This window comes from Pan troglodytes, chromosome 3, assembly GCF_028858775.2.
Source record: "Pan troglodytes isolate AG18354 chromosome 3, NHGRI_mPanTro3-v2.0_pri, whole genome shotgun sequence".
NCBI classification, from domain to species: domain Eukaryota; kingdom Metazoa; phylum Chordata; class Mammalia; order Primates; family Hominidae; genus Pan; species Pan troglodytes.
Window position 1 is genome coordinate 85,894,681 of NC_072401.2, and position 20,110 is coordinate 85,914,790.

At 34.7% G+C, this 20,110-nt stretch overlaps 1 pseudogene; it reads left to right on the forward strand.

Moving 5' to 3' along the window:
• Positions 1 to 19,753, forward strand: part of LOC100612935 (52 kDa repressor of the inhibitor of the protein kinase-like) — a 74,762-nt pseudogene extending 55,009 nt beyond the window's left edge.
• Positions 19,754 to 20,110: the final 357 nt, after the last annotated feature.

A 20,110-nucleotide genomic window follows, 5' to 3' on the forward strand; every position in this document is an offset into this window, starting at 1 on the left:
AAAGATATTTGAATGTTCATGTTCATTGAGACAATAGCCAAGATATGGAAACAACTGACGTGTCTATTGACAGACAAATAGATAAAGAAATTGTGATATATTATATATGTATATATATAATCTAACATATAATGAAATATTATTCACCCTTTAAAAAAGAGATCCTGCCATTTGCTACAACATGGATGAACCTAACATCATTATACTAAGTGAAATACCCAAAGAAATAAAAATACTACATGATCTCATTATATATGGAATCTAAAAAAAAAAAAAAGTCAACTGCTCAAAAGAAAATTAAACAATGATTACCAGGAGTGGGGGGTGAAGGGAGGAGAAAAACAGGATGATGTTAGTCAAAAGACACGAAGTAGCAGATATGTAGAATAAACAAGTATGGAGATTTAATCTACAGTTAATAATATTGTATTCAAGATTTTTGCTAAAAGAGTCTATTTCACATGCTTTTGCCACACACACACACACAAACACACATGCAAGTGTAACTATATGAGATGATGGTATATTATTTTGCTTGACTATTGTAACCATTTCACTACCTATATCAAAACATCATGTTGTATTCCCTTAATATATGCAATAAAATATAAAACATTAATTCCTTCTTGGAATCTTTGTTTTACGAATCTCAGAATTAACAGATTTGAAATTATCAGCAGTCTCCCACTATCTCTATTTTATTTTTGTTACCATAAATGATCATAATTTTTAATATCATGACTTTTTAACTCAATGTTTAGAAATCAAAATGTCCAATTGTAGACCTGGCTTGGTGGCTCACACTTGTAATCGCAGTGCTTGGGGGGCCAAGGTGGGAGGAGGGCTTGAGGCCAGCAGTGTTCAAGACCAGCCTGGACAGCATAGCAAGACTCCATCTGTACTTCTTTTTTTTTTTTTTTAATTAGACAGATATGGTGGTACAAACCTGTAGTTCTACTACTAGGTAGGCTGAAGCAGAATGATCCCTTGAGCCCCTGAGTTTGCAGCTGCAGTGAGCCATGATCACACCACTGCACTCCTGTCTGGGCAACAGTGCAAGACCCTGTCTATAAAAATAATAAATAAAAAATAAATAAAAATTCCCAATTTAATTTGATTGTTTACTTAAAAATTCAGCAAATGTGTATTTCAATTAGCAAGACAAGAATTCAAGTGCAACAGATTTATGCAAGTGCAGGATCAGATCCTTCATTTAAAATTCGATATTTTGATCATCATGGAATTATTTGCCTTAAAATTGATTTTTACTATTATTGAGTTAAAATATTTATCCTGAATATTGAGCTTTTATACACCCTAACTTCTTTCCTTCTTCAGTGCTAACTCATATTACTCTATCATAGTCTTATTTATTACCAAGATTCCTTAACAAATTTGACATATTCACTTCATATTATTTTAGAGTTTGCAGCTAAAATTGAAGAGGATTTATGAATCCATGAAAATACATTTTAAAGACAATTTTTCATTCTGGACAGCATCAAATTTTTCGAAACAACATATTGTGGCTTTTCTTCGGATAACCTCCGATTAAAATGAAATCAGAGTAAACAAAAAGAAAATAAATTGTCCTTCATGAGTACTCTAAATATGTAATTGGAAGTTATTTCTATCTGATGCATTTTGCTTAAAGAGAAACCTCATTTAGTTGTATAAAAGTTGCATTTTTATCTAGGATGAACTTTTCAAAATCAACAAAAATCTAAATATCAAGTCAATTTTATATTATAACACCACCGATGTTTATAAGAGAAATATTGCTTTAAAATTATTACCTGTAATTAAACCTAACATTTTCTAGTGTGTTCTTCATTTTAAAAGGCTACTTCCCTATTCTGTTGCATATTTGACCAGGCTTCCCATAAGTGTGATGAGAGTTTAATACGTAATAAATTATGTGATGGGTTTGTCCGTCCTGCTGGGGTTATGGCGAGAGAAAAGAAAAGCAAAAAATTTTACTATAAATAAATATTTATATCTTGGATTTGAAGGTTTATATTTGTGGTTAGAAATATATAATTACTAAAAGACCATGCATAATATGCCTGTTAGTTTTTACAAGTCTGAATATTATGTGATGTAATTTCAATGTTATTTCATGCCATATATTGCTCGGGTTTACTGAGTAATTCCTATGTACATTGGTATATTTGTAGCATTTTTAATCCTTGAATATATGTTTTCAAATATTTTACATTTATAGCTGGAAGGATTCCATGGGCAAAGCCAATGAGTGGAAAACAATTATATCAAATAAAGAATGATTGAATTCTGTTTCTTTGAGGTAAGGTTTGGTATATTTGATTCAGTCATAGGAAATCATTTAATACTTAAGTGAGCTATACAAGTGAAAGTATGTCTCTTTAACATCTGGCTTTAATAACTCTTATACGAAATTATGTGTTCATGTGCTTTGCTTCAATGTTAATATAAATGAAGGGAATTAACTTGGTGTGAATATACTTCACAACATGTTATGCTACAGGAAATAAAGCCAAATATACAAGTAGAATTAGTAATTAAAATTAGGCATATACTAATTATCATGGCATGAATAAGTATATCTACCTTCTTATTGACAACCATCATTGAAGATAGTACTGAGAATAAGCAAGAAAAGGTTATTTTGTAACTCAAGACAAATGTAGTTTCACCGAAAGCCTCAATAACAAACTGTGATTTTTAGTTTGTGTGTATGTGTCTGCATGTTTATGTTGGTTTTCACAGGAGACAGAAGTGAAAGTAGTGACTTGACTATACTAACATCTAATGCCACTAAGGACCAACCCTTTATACATGATAAATCTTGCGTTTCACAATGTCATTACTACATACTAACCCACTAAGTAGCAACTGCTGCTCCAACTACTGGCATTCATAAGCCAAATTAATGCCTCAGCAGAATGATCAATTACTATAGAATTAGAAATTTTGGTGTTCCTTATCATAGTCTAATCCATTATGTTTAATATCCTAACTCCACAGTTGTCTTCCATCATCATCTCTTTGACACAGCCTTGAAAAAAGCCACAGTAGATAGGTATCATGTGATACATTGTTTTATATATATATATATATATATATGTACAAACACATATATAATATAATATAAATATATAATATACATAATAAACAAGTCTAGAGATTTAATCTACAGTTAATAATATTGTATTATATTCAAGACATCTAAGTATATATAATATATACAACATATAAATTCTATATATAATACATGAAATTCTGTAGTTTTAAAAATGAAGTCTAGACGCAAGACCAAGTACATATAGAAATATAATAAATTAGACATTTTTATAATATATAACACTTATATTATTAACAAATATCAAAAGTATATCCCTGCATCATTTTAGGTAGTACAAAATCATGCCTGATTGACTGAAAATACGGATTTAAAAAATAAACTACATAAATATGAATAGAATAAACATGTAATTGAAATATATACAGTCTTAGAGAAGAGAATGACTCAAGAAGTAGAAAGCATAAATAAGAAACTGATATATTTTAAAGAGAAAAATTTAAATACTACTACAAGTTAATAAACACATTTAAATAATTAAAATTTGAATGACAATGATTTGAAGAATTCAAAATATAACCTAAATAATTAACACCTAGGATGCATAATTAGTTTAATACCAATATAAAAGCAAGAACATCACAAAATGAAAAACATAAAATGTTCAATAAAAGTAAATCTCAGTATGAATCAAATAAATGCACTGTTAAAACAATAACAGAGCATTTTCCTTGTTAGTAAAGATTTAATGGGAACGAAAGCAAGCAGGTGGGTAAAGTGGTGAAATTGAATTCCTTGCAATTATCTGTGAAAATATAAATTTAGTAATAATTCTCAATAGACTTTACATATATACATATACAATTTCATCTAAAGATTGCTTTTCTAGAAATGGGTCTTGTTAGAAATACTGTTTAAATATATAGCTAAAATAAGCTTAACTAAATTTTATTTTAATATTAAGAGGTTGGACGCGGTGGCTCATGCCTGTAATCCCAGCATTTTGGGAGGCCAAGGCGGGCAGATCATGAGGTCAGGAGATCGAGACCATCCTGGCTAACACGGTGAAACCTCGTCTCTACTAAAAATTACAAAAAATTACCTGGGCGTGGTGGCGGGCGCCTGTAGTCCCAGCTACTCGGGAGGCTGAGGCAGGAGAATGGCATGAACCCTGGAGGCAGAGCTTGCAGTGAGCCGAGATTGTGCCACTGCACTCCAGCCTGGGCGACAGAGCGAGATTCCGTCTCAAAAAAAAAAAAAAAAAAAAAAAAAAAAAAAAAAAGGAGAGAGATGAGCATACATGTAAACGATTAACGGCCAAATCAATTAGATGATTACATAATAGTATGGGGTTCTTAAAAGGTGGGCTGCTATTATAAGACATAGAAGGGTGTATAGTGAGCAGCCATGAATAATGAACATGTTTTCTATAATGAAGAGAATAGTAATGTAAACTAAAACAAGTGTAGTGATTTTTACTTCAAAAAAAATCTCCACTTTCATCCACATCACATGTATTATGAATGACCTTCATGGCATGATGCCATAGCACACATACAATAGTGTCCATTTATATATCTACCATGAAAAAGATCAGTTACCATGGACAATATCCATCTTTATGGTAAAACAAAAGAAAAATCAAATGAAGTAATCTATAAAGATTAAAACATGAATGGCTATATATTTCATAAAAAGCTAAATTGTACTTTGCTGAAAATGCCTCTTAGGTAATAATAAACTTCTGGTTGATGCATTTATTAGTATTTTTATGGCTTCTTAATAAATCATGGTGCAAGAATTTCAAATTCTTACAAAGTAATGTGATGGAACAAATTACTGGAAAATAAAACAATAATAGAACCATGACAACAAAACAAAAGTCTTGCTATTTTTTTTTTATTTTGGTGCAAAGTATAGCTTAATTGAGTTGCTTTCTGAACACTTAACCCATAAGGTGTGTGATTACTATAATCAGTAGTGCTTACAGAGATTCATGAGCACAGCAAAGAGAGAAATAGGTTTTGAACAATGGGTGCACAAAATGAATGCTTCACGAAGAATCCATGCCTTGTAAAACATTGGCTGCTTCCTGCCCTATCTCTAACCTTGAAAAAGTCAAAGCAGGTGCTGTTAATCTTCTGCCAAATCCTACTCTCCTTCCTCTGGCTCTTGCTGGATGAAATGAGAGAACATGGAGGGTAGAGACAGTCTCCATGCATCAAGAGCTAGTGATGTTAAGAAATAGAATGAAAACAAAGGCATACCACTGCCCAGTACTCTGCTTTGCTAGTAAAATGTAGCGAATGTAATTGTCCATTACCTGCCAAATAAAATTATTCCCAAATGGAGCTACGTGTCATTTATATGGGAAATTATGTAATAAAATAAGTACTCAAGCAATAAGAGTAATCAGCTGGAGAATTACGTTCAAAACCTATCAAAGGAGAGATAAAATGTGGACATAAAACAAGTGGGAAAAATCAGCACAAAATATTTATTTGTCACTAATGGTTTGGGATATTCTGATCACTTTTAGCTACATATTCTGCTTGTACCTTTACAGAGATAAAATGAATCATACCAAATATTGTGACCTTTTTACATTGTGGGTTTACTATTCAATCATCTTTAGAATATTATGAACCATTACATTCAAATAAAATATTCATGAACATTCAAAGTAAAAATCAGAGTCAGCATTCTGAATAGTAACTATATTCCCAGATGTGACAATATATTTTCTGTGATATAGTCAAATAAGGAGAAATAATTTTGCTCACATATCTCCATGCATGATTTTCTGGCACACAGAATCTTGAGAAATTCAAAATCTAAGTCATATGGACTTGACTGGATTCTTTGTTAAAACCTCCTGGAGTTTTCTTTTACTTAGAGATTATTAGCTTATGGTCATTTCAGGTGCAGGATAAGACTTCTCTCAACCATATTATATTGGTCTACCATGTAAAATATTATCACAAATATTTCAAGACAATTAACACAATTAGTGGAGAAAACTATGAAAGTGTAATCAGTCTCTGCATGCTTTTATTAATAAAGCGAAACCCAACTTTGGTAGAAAATCAAAATTGTGATATTTTTACAGATTTAGTGAAAGTACATAATAATGTTTTGTTTTGTAAGTGAAAAGCTTTCATCTGGAACACATTAAAGAATAGTCCAGAAACTGAACCATTACCATTTACTAAAGTAAATGTAGAGTTTCGAAGATTTTCACTAAAGAAAGAGAAAAAAAATAGTGGAAATAATAAAATCAAATTTATTTAGAAAGTAAAAGAACAGAGATATGGAAAAAAGAACTACTGTATAAATGTGACTAAGAATACTGAAACAATAATATTATACTAAATGTGTGGTGTACCAAGCCCTCTTGTAAACAATGCAAAACTCAAAGAGGAATAAAATCTGATTCTTTTTGTCAAAGAGCAAAAATAGAGTTAAATCCATGTATTTTCCACAAAACTCTATCTAACTGGGAAATATGTACATACATATGTAAGTTATAAGATGAAAACCATACCATCTCTATTTTTGAATAGAAGAACCTAGAAGCATCACTTTTATGCCTATTTTCAAACAAGCTCAATAATGTAGAGAGGAAGTATCCTTCAGCGCTGCCTTTCTTCTTTCTGCAGTCTTCTGGCATGTACTGAAATCAACAAAACTTCAATGGCAGAAGAACATCAGCAGATACGTAGGTGACCTGAGAGGGACTGACACGAATAGAATAAGTACTGCACAATGAGAGTGGGAATTGCTGTCCTCGTGACAGGCTAGACAAATTGGAGGAGGTTTTGATGCATATTAGTACAAGAGAGCTTTAAGTTGTATGTTGAATTTATGATTCTCAATAAGAGAGTGGGGGGCTAGATAGACATGTAATAGATTTGATTTGGGTAGAACTTAGTTCTAAATGCAATGCCACATCACTCTAGATTTATTATTATTTTTTTCCATTCTGAATTTCTAAACATATTGAATTTTTTTTATTATCCAGATCAGTGGATGGTAGAATTGACATAGATGCAGAAATTTCAAGAAATGCAAATTTTCTTATATTTAGCTTTAGTGTGTGATTTTGTTTCAGCCCTAGCTAAACATTTCTTAATTGTATATATTTTAGGCAACATTCAAATTATTTGATACTCACTGAAAATACATAAATCACCAAGAGTAGACATGAAGTCTCCTGAGAGGCAGGTGAAGTCAGTTGTTAATATGTTTAGGGTACTTTATATATTGATTTTTAGGGCGGAATAGAGAGCATTCCCTTTTACCACTAATATCATCACATACTCCATTTATATGCCAGGTGCAAAAATATTAATCACATCAACAATATTTTTCAAATTATACATTTTTAAAAGTTAAATCCTATATTGGCTTCTGTACCTGACCAGCCTGAACTCCCAGCAGAAAGTACAGATTGAACATCCTTAATGTGAAAGTCCATTCTGAATTGCTCTGAAATCTGAAACTTTTTGAGCATTGACATGACACCTCAAATGGAAAATTTCACCCTTGACCTCTTGTGATGGGCCGTAGTCAAAGTCCAGTCAAAACTTGGTTTCATGCATAAAATTATTAAAATATTGTATAAAATTTCCTTCAGGTTATGAGTATTTTTGAATTTAAAAATATATAAGAAATATAAATTTATATATATGAAAATATTCCAAAATGTGAAAACAATCTAAAGTCCCAATCACTCTAGTCCTAAGCTTTTCAGATAATAGATACTCAACCTGTAACTTAATAAGTTAAGCTACATCAATAACACAGGCTAGTATGAACCTATTAAAAATTGTATGTATGAGATAAATTATATGTGTGGAATAATAAGAAATATTTATTACTAAAGCATAAACTGAATAATAAAATGTAATATTCAAATATAGCCGCAACCATATAAAGATCTCTGTGGTATACATGAACAGGCATGAAAAGGAACTTAATAAATAAAATAAAGCTAAACCAATTAGCCAGCGTAGTGGCGGGAGCCTGTAATCCCAGCTACTCGGGATGCTGAGGCAGGAGAATTGCTTAAACCTGGGAGGCGGAGGTTGCAGTGAGCTGAGATTCTGCTGTTGCACTCCAGCCTGGGCAACAGAGGGAGACTCTGTCTCAAAAAATAATAATAATAAAAGCTAAACCACAGAATTATAGTCAACATATCAGCTTTTCATTAAATGTTTACCCCCTTTGTGATTTTTTTATATTCATAATAATGTCTTACATATTAAATTTCAATAATAGTAAACATTTACCCAGATATTAATGAACTAATATATGTGTCCTTATATCCGCAAACTTTTATGTTGCATAACTTCAAAATATATTTAATTACACTTAAATATATTTATATAAGTACAGAAAATAGTATAATTGAGTAAAATCATAATTCAATTTTGATCAAAAGAAACGTAAAGGTAATATGACTGATACAAAACTTATTCATTGACTATTCCTGTGTTCCATACAATATTCTAAAAGGGAGATTTGTTGGTTAAGTACAATCTCTTGGGTCTTTCTAAAATGAGTCAGAAGATGAAGACATATTTTTCTTTTGTGGCTATAAGGCATAACTAAAGATTCATTTATTCATTCCTTCCTTTTATTTCTCTGTCCATTCATCCATTTATTATTCAATCCTTCATTCATTCAACAGATATTTGTGCATGAGAATTACATCCAAGGATAAACAGATTATCATATAAACAAACATTACTGGCATTTATTTAATCTATAAAACCAGTGAGGTACAAAAAAAAAAAAAAAGAAAAAAGAAAATAACCCAAAAAGCTACCACATAATTACATTTCATTCTAAATAACATTATATTTGAAAGTATCAGGGGAACTCTTTATTTATGTCTTGAGGAAAAGCATATCTAGAAATGTAAATAAAAATTCTTAATTTATCAACATAATATTCATATGTCACTTTTTAAAAAAATAAAAGGTACACTTGTTTTTTACTGTAAAAAGTGCCACGAAAAGGAGCAACATACTTTAGAAATATTTTACCTGTAGGGGGTATATTATCACTAGCTTAGAGTTTTAACTCCAATTTGTTTCTTACAGTTCTGTAGGTCAGAAGTCTCACAGGGTTCTCACTGGGCTAAAGTCAGAGTCAGAGGTTTGCGTTCCTTTCTGAAGTTATCAAGTGAGACTCTATTTCCTTGATTTTTAGATTCTAGAGGCCTCCTACATTCTTTGGCCAGGGTCCCTTTCCTCTATCTTGAAAGCTAGCAATGTTGCCTCCCTCTGACCTTTTTCCTATTTCATACATCCCTCTGACCACAGCTTGGAAAGGTTCTCTACTTTTAATAAGCCATGTGATTAAAGGTGGCCCACATAGGTAATCCAGGCTATGCTCCTTTTCTCAAGGTCAGTAAACTTAATCAGATCTTCAAGTCCTTTCTTCCTACCTAACGTAATATATTTACAGCTTGCAAGGATTAGGGTGTAGACCTCTTTGAGGGAGGACATATTCTGCCTCCCACAGGGACAATACTGAAGAATTGGAATGATGGCTTGGTATTTGCAAAAATAGTAATGTTCATCTTGATCCGAAAATGTTCCTGACCACCAGAGAAGAGGCTCGAGGAGGAATAGAAGACTTCTTTTCACTCATGAGACTGGCTAATAGAGTCTACTGTATTGTAACAAACATCTGTTTTTCCATAAGCCTTCAGATATAGTAGCCATCAATTCCTACTTGTTTATTTTCAAAATGATCCTCTATCTCATGAGTGTGGTTATGAATACAAGTCAACTTTATCTGTAAAAGTTAACATTTTGTTAAATTAATGTCTGCCTGAGGAAAAATCTTTCCCTCAAAATCTGGTAAAAGAGAAGTTATTTCTTTATATTGAAAGCTTTAATTTTAAAAAGTAATAAATATTCCTTAATTTTAAAATGTACTGAATTCTCTATATGAATTGGAAAGGCACTAGCAATTATTTCCCTCTACAGATTACTTTGGAAGTGCTGTGTGTGTGCCATGTATTCCAGCAGCCCCTCTTATCTGTTTCGTAAGGAGGGCATGCTGCAACTCTGGTCTGCCACGTTTGGATGTGCAAATTACGTATTACCCCCCTCCCGAGGGATTCCATTTATACAGACTTCATAAATTAGTGTATTTAGTTGCCATAATATTGGTCAAATTAACAAAAAAGTATTTGGAGTGATATTATACTACAACAATTTTTTTCACAGAAAAAGAGAAGACTCCTTTTTAGACTTCGTCCAAATTCAAAAGTAGATGATGATGTGACTTCATAATCTGGGAGTGGTATCAGAAAACAAATATGCTGGTATCTAAAGAGTTACAGTAAAAATAAATGGCTTAGACAACTCTTCTGAAACCAATGATGTTTCAACTAATTGTTTACCATAGATCTGTTTGTCTAGCTTTGCCTACTGTTATTCCTTCAGGCTTCTCTCTCTTTTCTATTTACAGGAATTATCGTCCTGAACTCTCTGGCACTTCTTCTTTCTCCACTCCACCCAGGAGGAAAAAATACTGCTCTGTTTTCAGATGGGGATAATTGATTAAAAATCCTGAATCCTCTTCACTGTGACTAGGAGCAGATGAGAAAGAAAGGAAAGCAGAGATAGAGGAGGGGAGAAAGAGAAATCCAACCTTTCTATTTGGTTGGATTTTACATTTTGCAATTTGAGGGGGTTGGAAGGAATGGGGGGAAAGAGAGAAAGTAAGCCCATTTTAGCCCTTGGAGTACTTGTGACTTTCAACCTAGTGTGATGGTTAATAATAAGTGTCAACTTGATTGGATTGAAGGATGCAAAGTATTGTTTCTGGGTGTGCCTGTGAGGGTGTTGTCAAAGGAGATTAACATTTGAATCAGGGGACTGTGAGAGGCAAACACACTCTTAATCTGTGTGGGCACCATCTCCTCAGCTGCAGCACAGGCAGAAGAAAGTGGAACGAGCTGACTTGCGGAGTCTTCCGGCCTTCATCTTTCTCCTTTGCTGAATGCTTCCTGCCCTTGAACATCAGACCCCAGATTCTTTGGCCTTTGGACTCATGGACTTAAGTGGTTTGCCTAGGGCTATTTGTCCTTCAGCCACAGACTGAAGGCTGCACTGTCAGTTTCCCTACTTTTGAGTTTTTGGGGCTGGAACCGATCCACTACTGACTTCCTTTCTCCTCAACTTGCAGACGGCCTATTGTGGGACTTTACCTTGTGACCACGTGAGTCAGTTCTCTTTAATAAACTCTCTTTCATATATACATATATCCTATTAGTTCTGTTCCGCTAGAGAACCCTGACTAAATCACCTAGCTTTTATATGTAATCACAAAATCACCATCATTTCTCCTAATTTAGCTCTTGCTTTTGGCTACTGGCTGAGAATACCCTCAGATTTTCCATTAACAACCTAGCTCTCTAAATGTTCAGCCAGGCTGGGCGCGGTGGTTCACGCCTATAATCCCAGCGCTTTGGGAGGTGCGTGCGGGTGGATCACTTGAGGTCAGGAGGTCAAGACCAGCCTGGCCAACATGGTGAAACCCCGTCTCTAGTAAAAATACAAAAATTAGCCGGATGTGGTGGCGCATGCCTGTAATCCCAGCTACTCAGGAGGCTGAGGCAGGAGAATCACTTGAATCGCAGAGGCGGAGGCTTCAGTGAGCTGAAATCGTGCCACTGTACTCCCTTCTGGGTGAAAGAGCAAGACTCCATCTCAAAATAAATAAATAAGTAAATGTTCATCCAGTTTCTCTGCTTTTCCTCCACTTACTTTAGGTGACATATGCATGCTGTTATATATCCTCCCATTTATGCAGGAAATTCTATATTGTCTCAGTATCATTACTACAGCAGTTCTCTCTGACTTACCCTATATGACAAGCTTTCATACTTGACTATATCAGTTCCATCATTTGCAGGTATTTGTACCCTCTTGAAATAAACATGCTCCTGATTAATAAATGTTCTTGTCACTCCATTCTCCACTTTTGCCAACCAACTACTGCCCCATTTCTGCATTCACCTCTGCAGCAAACTTCCTCAGATGAATATATTCACATTTCCAATGCTTCTCTTTTGTTTCTCATAAGTGTACTCCAATTAGGCTTTCTACTAAAGCCTACTCTACTAAAATTGGTCTTATCAATGGCTCTGATGATCTCACATTGCAAAATCAAAACGATGGCTCTTAGTCCTCATGCTAAAAAAAATCTACCAGCCGTGTTTGAAACTATTGATCACTCTCTCCTCTTTTTTATATTTGTTTATTTGACAAGTAAAAATTATAATAAAAATTATTTACATTTATGGTGTCAACATCCTGTTTTGATGTATGTATATGTTACAGGATGACTAAATCAGGCTAACTAACATATTTATTAACTCACATACCATATCATTGGAAGCAGAAAGTAGAATGGTGGTTATGAGGGGATAAGGGGGGTTGTGTTGATTGGGAAGATGTTGATCAAAGAATGCAAAATTTCAGTTAGGCAGGGCAAATTGGTCCAGGAGATCTGGTGTAGAAATACAATATGGTGACTACAATTAAAGATGTATTATACACTTGAAAATTGCTAAGAGAGTAGATTTTAAGTGTTCCCACCACTCCCTTCTCTTTAATATACTTTCTTAACTTGGCTTTCAGAATACCATGGCTTTCTTCCTACCCTACCCATGGGTCTTTCCCAGTCCCTTTGATTTTTATTCTTTTCTCTTCAACCTTTTTATTTTGTATAACCTTGATCCTCTTGCTTTGAATATAATTTATTGAAGATGCCATTTAGTTATATGCTTTTTAATACAAATACCTGGTGATAATTCCAAAATTAATATCTCAGCTAGATATCTTTTCTGAATCTAGTCTCTTGCTTATCCTGCTCAAAAGTGTCTCTTGATGGTTAAAATTTGAAAGCTAACATCAATAAAAGTGAATTCATGATGTCTTCCTTAAACCTTGGAGTCCCTATCACTTAACAATCTTAGAAATGCCACTCCAATCTTCTGTTTTCTCAGGAAAAAGAATTTGGGATCACCTTTCATTCTTCATACACAAACAAATAATCAATTGTGCTGGATTTGTTAGAAAACATGCATGTATCACAATTTTCTGTAAGATGATGTTAGATAAGTCAAATTCAAATGGCTTTTTTAATTGTGGCAAGAGGGCAGAAAACATGACTATTTGGTTCACCACTGTGCAAATAGTACCTGAAATGAATGTTCTGGATACAGAACCCAAAAGCAATGAGAAAAAAAAGGGAAATACTTACTCTAGGATGAGGGAGTAAAGTCAAACCTAAGACTTAATGATCAGTAAAAGAGAACTTTTTCCCAAATGTATCTGTCATATTCACAAATTATCATTAAATATTTTAGAACAATTTTTGTGAGTAACCAAAAGTTCCTAGATATCGTGCTTGTTTTTATTAAGTCAGATTTTAAAAATGTGTAATTCAATTTAACCTAATTTTCATTCTATAGTAGGCCTTACCCTAGCATCTTGCACAATGTTTAGGGATCAGAGCATGAAAAGGGTTGTATGTACTTTTTTCTTCTGCTAGGACATTTTTAGAGTACCCCTATTGCAGTGTTAAAATTTTTCTTATGCTTTTTGTCATTTTATTGGAAGGAAACCACCATGGATATTACTTTGACCACTGTTAAAGAAATAATTATTCCGACACTAAAATTATCAGGGAGACTTTATTCAGGATTACTGCAATAAGTGTCAAGACTATTGCAGTAAGGAAGAAAGGTTAGTTCAACTTGAATAAATAAAGCAAAGATAGCTAAGGATTCATAGCAAATGAGCAGAAGGGAGGAGTCAGTGAATGGGAAATTACTAAGAGAAGATATCAAGGTAGGGGAATTCTTGCTAAACAGACTTAACAGGATTCTTGATATTAACAGGATTCTTCACCATTCCTACAGCAACTTGTAGACAGAAAATCTGTGCCCAGTTCCCATTTTCTCTCCCCTCCCACGTTGATTCAATTTTTAAGTGTGGTTTCTCTATCAAACCCTTCACTGAACACAGACCAAAGATGATCAAATACCAAGAGTGGGGATGAGGAATTTAATGAGATATTGAGTATAATCAGATATAAAGGATGGGGGGATTCTTTCCAAACTGGCTTACAGGAGATTCTTGCTAAAACTGGGCTAGTCAGCCCACAGACAATGTATAATGACAAGACCTAGTTGAAAACAGGGATCAGACCAGCCTGTCTAAATTTGAGCAAGCAGAAAGTCTTTGTCAGCACCACCATTTATCAAAGATTTTAGGGCTTCTTGATGTCCTACTGCTTTTATTGTTTCATAACATTATGATTGACCAAAATTATCCAAAGAGTGTGGTGCCAATAGCAGTTCTATACCCAAACCACCGTGTGATACACTACTTGTATCTTCCAACCTGAACATATCTCTCCAGGTAAAACATCCATGAGAGTTTCCAAACTCATTCCTTCATCTATTTGTTTTGCTATCTCTAGTTATATCCCTGAAATTCACTTTGCAGTGTTACTCTTTGTTATCTCTTTGATGACTCCATACTTCAGTTTCTACCTTGTACTTTTCTAAGATGCTAGATTTTGTACCCCAATATCACATGGAAATGTGTTTATGTCATGTGTTCTCAATAGGAAGATACCTCATAAAGTCTATCTTATTTTAGTTCCAAGGCCTCTCACGTGTCTCAGAAGAGTATCTCGACCAAACTGTTAGAGTCACATGATATTTTATTTCATTTAACTTAAAAGTGTTATTAATTATAGTAATATTTTTTAATTCTTTGAATATCAATTGATTATTTTTTGTTTCATTTACTTTGTAGAAATCTTCTGTTTGATTGACTGTTCAATATAACATGTTTATCAATTTTTAAAGTTAATTAAAAAATAGTGGGTTTTTTTGTCCCTGATAGTGTGATGTCATAAATTTCTCTCTTGTCCTCCCAAGTTATAATTCTGAAGTATTTTACCAGCAATCTCAATGCCACTCTGGTTTTTTTAAAAAAACTGTACTGGAAGAGGAAGCAAATTTTGAATCTAATAAGTCAAGCCTGTTGTGCAATCTGGATATTTTTTTTTCTAATGGTTCATTCTTCAATGTTCCTATAGCAACTTGTGGACAGAAAATCTGTGCCCGGCTCCCATGTTCTCTCCACTCCCATGTTGATTCAATCTTTAAGTGTGCTTTCTCTATCAAACTCCTCACTGAACACTCAGTTCTTATAAAGACCAAAAGTATTTTCTGAACCATAAATCATATGTTGAAGACCTTGACACTTACTCCAGTTTCTTCTGGATTCTTCTTCCTACACAATAAAATCTTGTTAATATTCTAAATTAATTTTCTCTGGTTCTAGCAATATTATGGAATACATAATGGATCACAGTGTTACTGCTCACCAGGCTATGTTTCCCTTAGCCTATAACACACTGTTATGTAAGGAACTACATCATCTATTCCCTATATAAAATGTAATTTTCTTGAAGACAGGGTACTCTTGTATAACAAAACTCAGCAGAGAAGAAATAGAAAACCTAAATATTCCTACAAATATTTTTTAAATGGAATCCATATTTTAAAACCTTGAAAAGAGAAAACTTAAGACCCAGATATTTTCACTGGCAAATTCTACTGAACATTAAAAGAAGAAATAACACCAATTCTATACATCCCTTCCAGAAAATAGAAAAGGAGTGTTATGGTTAATTTTATGTGCCACTTGACAGGGCTAAGGAATGCCCAAGATAGCAGCTAGAACATTATTTCTGGTGTGTCTGTGAGGGTACATCCAGCAGAGATTAGCATTTAAATCAGTAACTGTGTAAAGAAAATCATTCTCACCAATGTGGGTGGACATTATCCAACCCATTGTGGGCCCAAATAGAACCAAAATGAAAAGAATGAGCAAATTTGCTCTCTCTTCTTAAGCTGAGACGTCCATCTTCTTCTTCTTCTGCCCTTAGATATCAATGCTCCTAGTTCTCTGGCCTTCAGACTCAGACCAGGAATTGCACCATCACCTCCCAACACCCACCCCACAGGCTTTAGGACTTGGACTGAATTATGCCACCATCTTTCATGGTTCTCCAGCTTGCAGATGGCAGATCGTGGGACTTCTCAGTCTCCATAATCATGTGATCCAATTTCTATAAAATATACACACATACATATATCACATATATCTTCTCAGTTCTGTTTCTTTGGAGAATCCAGACTAGAGAAAGAAGGGAATATTTACTTGTACTAAAATGTGAGACAGCCAGTAAAAGAAAAGACCAATATTTATTTTGAACATAGATGCAAAAATCTACAATGAATTATTTTCAAATTAAATATATCAACATATAAAAAGAATACTACATCAAACATAACCTAGTGATATTTTTTCCAGAAATACAAAGTTGGGTCAACATTCAAAATTCAATCTATAGCTCATCATATTAACAAAATAAAGAAGATATACAGCTGGGTGTGGTGGCTCACTCCTGTAATCCCAGCACTTTGGGAGGCCGACTTGCGGATGACTTGAAGCCAGGAGTTGGAGACCAGCCTGCCCAACATGGCGGAATGCTGTCTCTACTAAAAATACAAAAATTATCCAGTTGTGGTGGTCCCAGATATAGTCCTAGCTACTCGAGGGTTTGAGGTGGGAAAATCACTTGAACCCAGGAGGTGGAGGCTGCAGTGAGCTGAGATCACGGCACTGCACTCCAGCCTGGGTGACAGAGTGAGACTCCATCCCAAAAAAAAAAAAAAAAAAAAAGGTCTGTTAAAATACAACAACACATTCTCCTCTCCTGGGCCCCTGTGTCCAGCAGGCTGCCCTGAGAAGGCAAGGAAAAGAAGGCTGAGCACAACAGAAGGTAGGTGAGGTCTGCACTGCCACCAATTGTACTGCAAAAGAGCATACAGTTTGACTTGGCTTTTTCCAGTTTCCCACCGGATCCAGCCAGATGCCAGAAACAGGTAAATTGTAAGAGAGTGGACAGAAGAGAAAACATCTGATCAACTAAAAAAACATTGTCAAGTATGTGCCAACTACTTTGAGACCTCTTATGATCTATGGAACTAGTGCTTATAGGATAGTTATTTAAGATAATGTAATACCAACAATAGTTGATCTTAGTCATTTAAACAATCTAAATGACAGGGAAAATGAATAAAAGAATTGAGTGAAGATGAAATCAGAACACATAAAGCAGAAAATGTTCACAACATTGAAGAGGAAAATGCACACACACATACACACACACACACATGCACACACACACACACACACACACACACACAGAAACCAGTAACAGCAATGCTCAGAACCCCAGTGCAGAGAAGGGGATGAAGAACAGATTAGAACATTTTACCTCTAATCTTTGACAAGAAGGAAAACAAAAAAATACATAAAGTCTCTATTTGAAGTTTTGATTCTCATGGGAAAGCTAAACATAAAGTCTTTATTTGAAATTTTGATTCTTAAGGGAAAGCTAAACATTCCTTCTGGGGTGATGAAACCCCAGAAGGTAATTTTACTCCTGATGACTGTCAAGCACTGCTGGAGTGCCAGATAAATTCTGGTGAAGAGGTCCGAAGAAAGCACTCTGAGACAACAGTGGCTAACACAACCCACTGTTCTGTTTGGAAACACAGTAGAATCATATGCTAGAGATCTGTGAGAGCTGTATTAGGGAAGAAACTCTAAGAGAAGTGAGAATTTCACACTTCCTTGTCATTATCAGTCTTTGTCAGTTTGTGTTGCTATAAAGGAATACCTGAGGCTGGGTAACTTATAAAGAAAAGAGGATTATTTGGCCTATGGTTCTGCAGGCTGTACAAGAAGCATGGCACCACCATCTGTGTCTGGCGAGGGACTCAGCCTGTTTCCACTCAGGATGGAAGGAAAAGGGGAGCTGGTGCATGCAGAGATAACATGACTGGAAAAAGAGAGGGGAGGGAGGTGCCAGGTCCCTTTCAACAAGAAGCTGTTGTAGAAACTAAGACAGCAAGAACTCACACATTACACAAGGACGGCACTACATGATTCATGAGAGATTTACCCCATGACCCAAACACCCCCTGTTGGTCCCCACCTTTAACATAGGGCATCACATTTTAACATGACATTTGGAGGGTCAAATATCCAAACACAGCCATCACTGACAATGTAGTGGACATATCAGGGGAAGAGTGCCCACTTGTGTTGGAGAGGTTTGTTTATGAATCGCATAACCTGAGAGAGGAATCTGTGGGCTTCCTGCCTTATGAAGCTGAAGCAGAAATTTTGGCTGTGAAATTTCACACTACCATAACTGAGAAATGGGGACTAAATATGGAGTATTATTGTCATGGCCAAGTTTACATTGTGTACAATGGATTCTCTTCCAAAATGAAAGTTGTTTCTCCTAGACTTTTAGAAAAATATCCTCAAGGTATCTACCCGCCCTGCCTTTCCTGTGCCTTAAATATGTATGTGATTGACAAAATCAGTGCCTATTATGGGTTTGTCTGTTGCATTAGGAACAACTGCAGAAGTTTCTTCATTTTTTCCATCAATCACAACTGCTTTTAGGAGTTGACGGTGTCATTTCTGCTCTTTTTCAAAACAGTGGAGAAAAGGGTAAATTACTAAAGGAAATCTGGTATTCCCATTGAACAGGCAGGCATGATGCTTTTGAAATTTTAGTGGACCTCATGCTAGCACTTCTTTATGTTTAAATGATATAAATGATGATGCAATATTAGATGAGATGACTGAGTATCCAGCCAAGAATTTGTCCTCTGTAGTGCAGCAACAGACTTTGATTTCGTTGTTACCATTGTTATTAAAAAAAGTCCTTTACATGAACCCTTTGAAGAAATCTCCAGGGTCACACCTCTGATATCGTCTTTGTAGGCAGTAGTTTGACTGCAGTACTACATTCGTTCAATGAAGTGATGGAAGATATTGAAGTCTATCATTATTTTTAGTTTGAGGAAGCCACAGATTTGGTAACCAAACTTGATAGTCAAATAAAACTCCCTGGGAAATTCCACAGAGCTTAGCAAGGTAACATGGCACCTCAACTGACCTCTGAGAGTTTTTATAAAGAAACCCTAAGTGTTCCAACTGTGGAGCACATTTTTCAGAAACTGAAAGATATATTCTCAGAAGAGTACCTCAAAGATATGTTCTCAGAACAGTACCTCAGAGCTATAATATGCTTATTTCTGGTACCTTCAGTCATAGGACAGCTTAAATTCAGTACATCTGAGGAACACCATGCTGACAAGTACAGAAGTGTCACTTACCCAGTCCAGACATGCTCTCAGCTGAGCTTCCTTGTTGAAGAGTCATATGGAAACACAGAGTAAAGATATAGGACTTCTGTCCCCCATGTATGAAGCATTCCACCTGCCTGACATCTTTTTTTCCTAATATATATGGATCGTTAAAGGACCTGTGTATTCTTTCTGTGACAAAGATTGAGAATAAGTGCTATGAAAATCTATGAAAGTGTCTGAAAGCATACTTAAACACTTTGATGGAACAAAGGTTGAGTAACTCAGCTTTACTTAACAAAACTTTTGATATAAAACACACCAGACTTAATTGGGAGTACATATATCAAACTCTATACAACTAACAGCTTCCTGTGGATAATTCAGAAACCAGTGAAAATGCCTAAGAGACTTTTAAAATATGTCTTCTTTTATATTTGATGTTTGGAAGAAAAGCTGTAAGGCATATCTTTGCCTATAGGCTTTCCATTGAGTACCTTAGCCATTAATGATCTATGTATTTAAAAGGCCCTTGTTTTAACTCTCATGCTTTGAAGACCAATCTGTTCTTCCAGAATATAGTATGGAAAGTGCTGTGTTTCACTTTCGTGTGATCCCTGCTAGCATCACTCTGGAATTGTTTAGGTTAATCCATTTTAGACATAACATTTATTTCCACTGCACATCGAGTTATTGGGTATTGAATTATCAATTCTTTTAAGAAATAAATTTTGAGGAGTTGTGGCAAGACAAAATACATATCA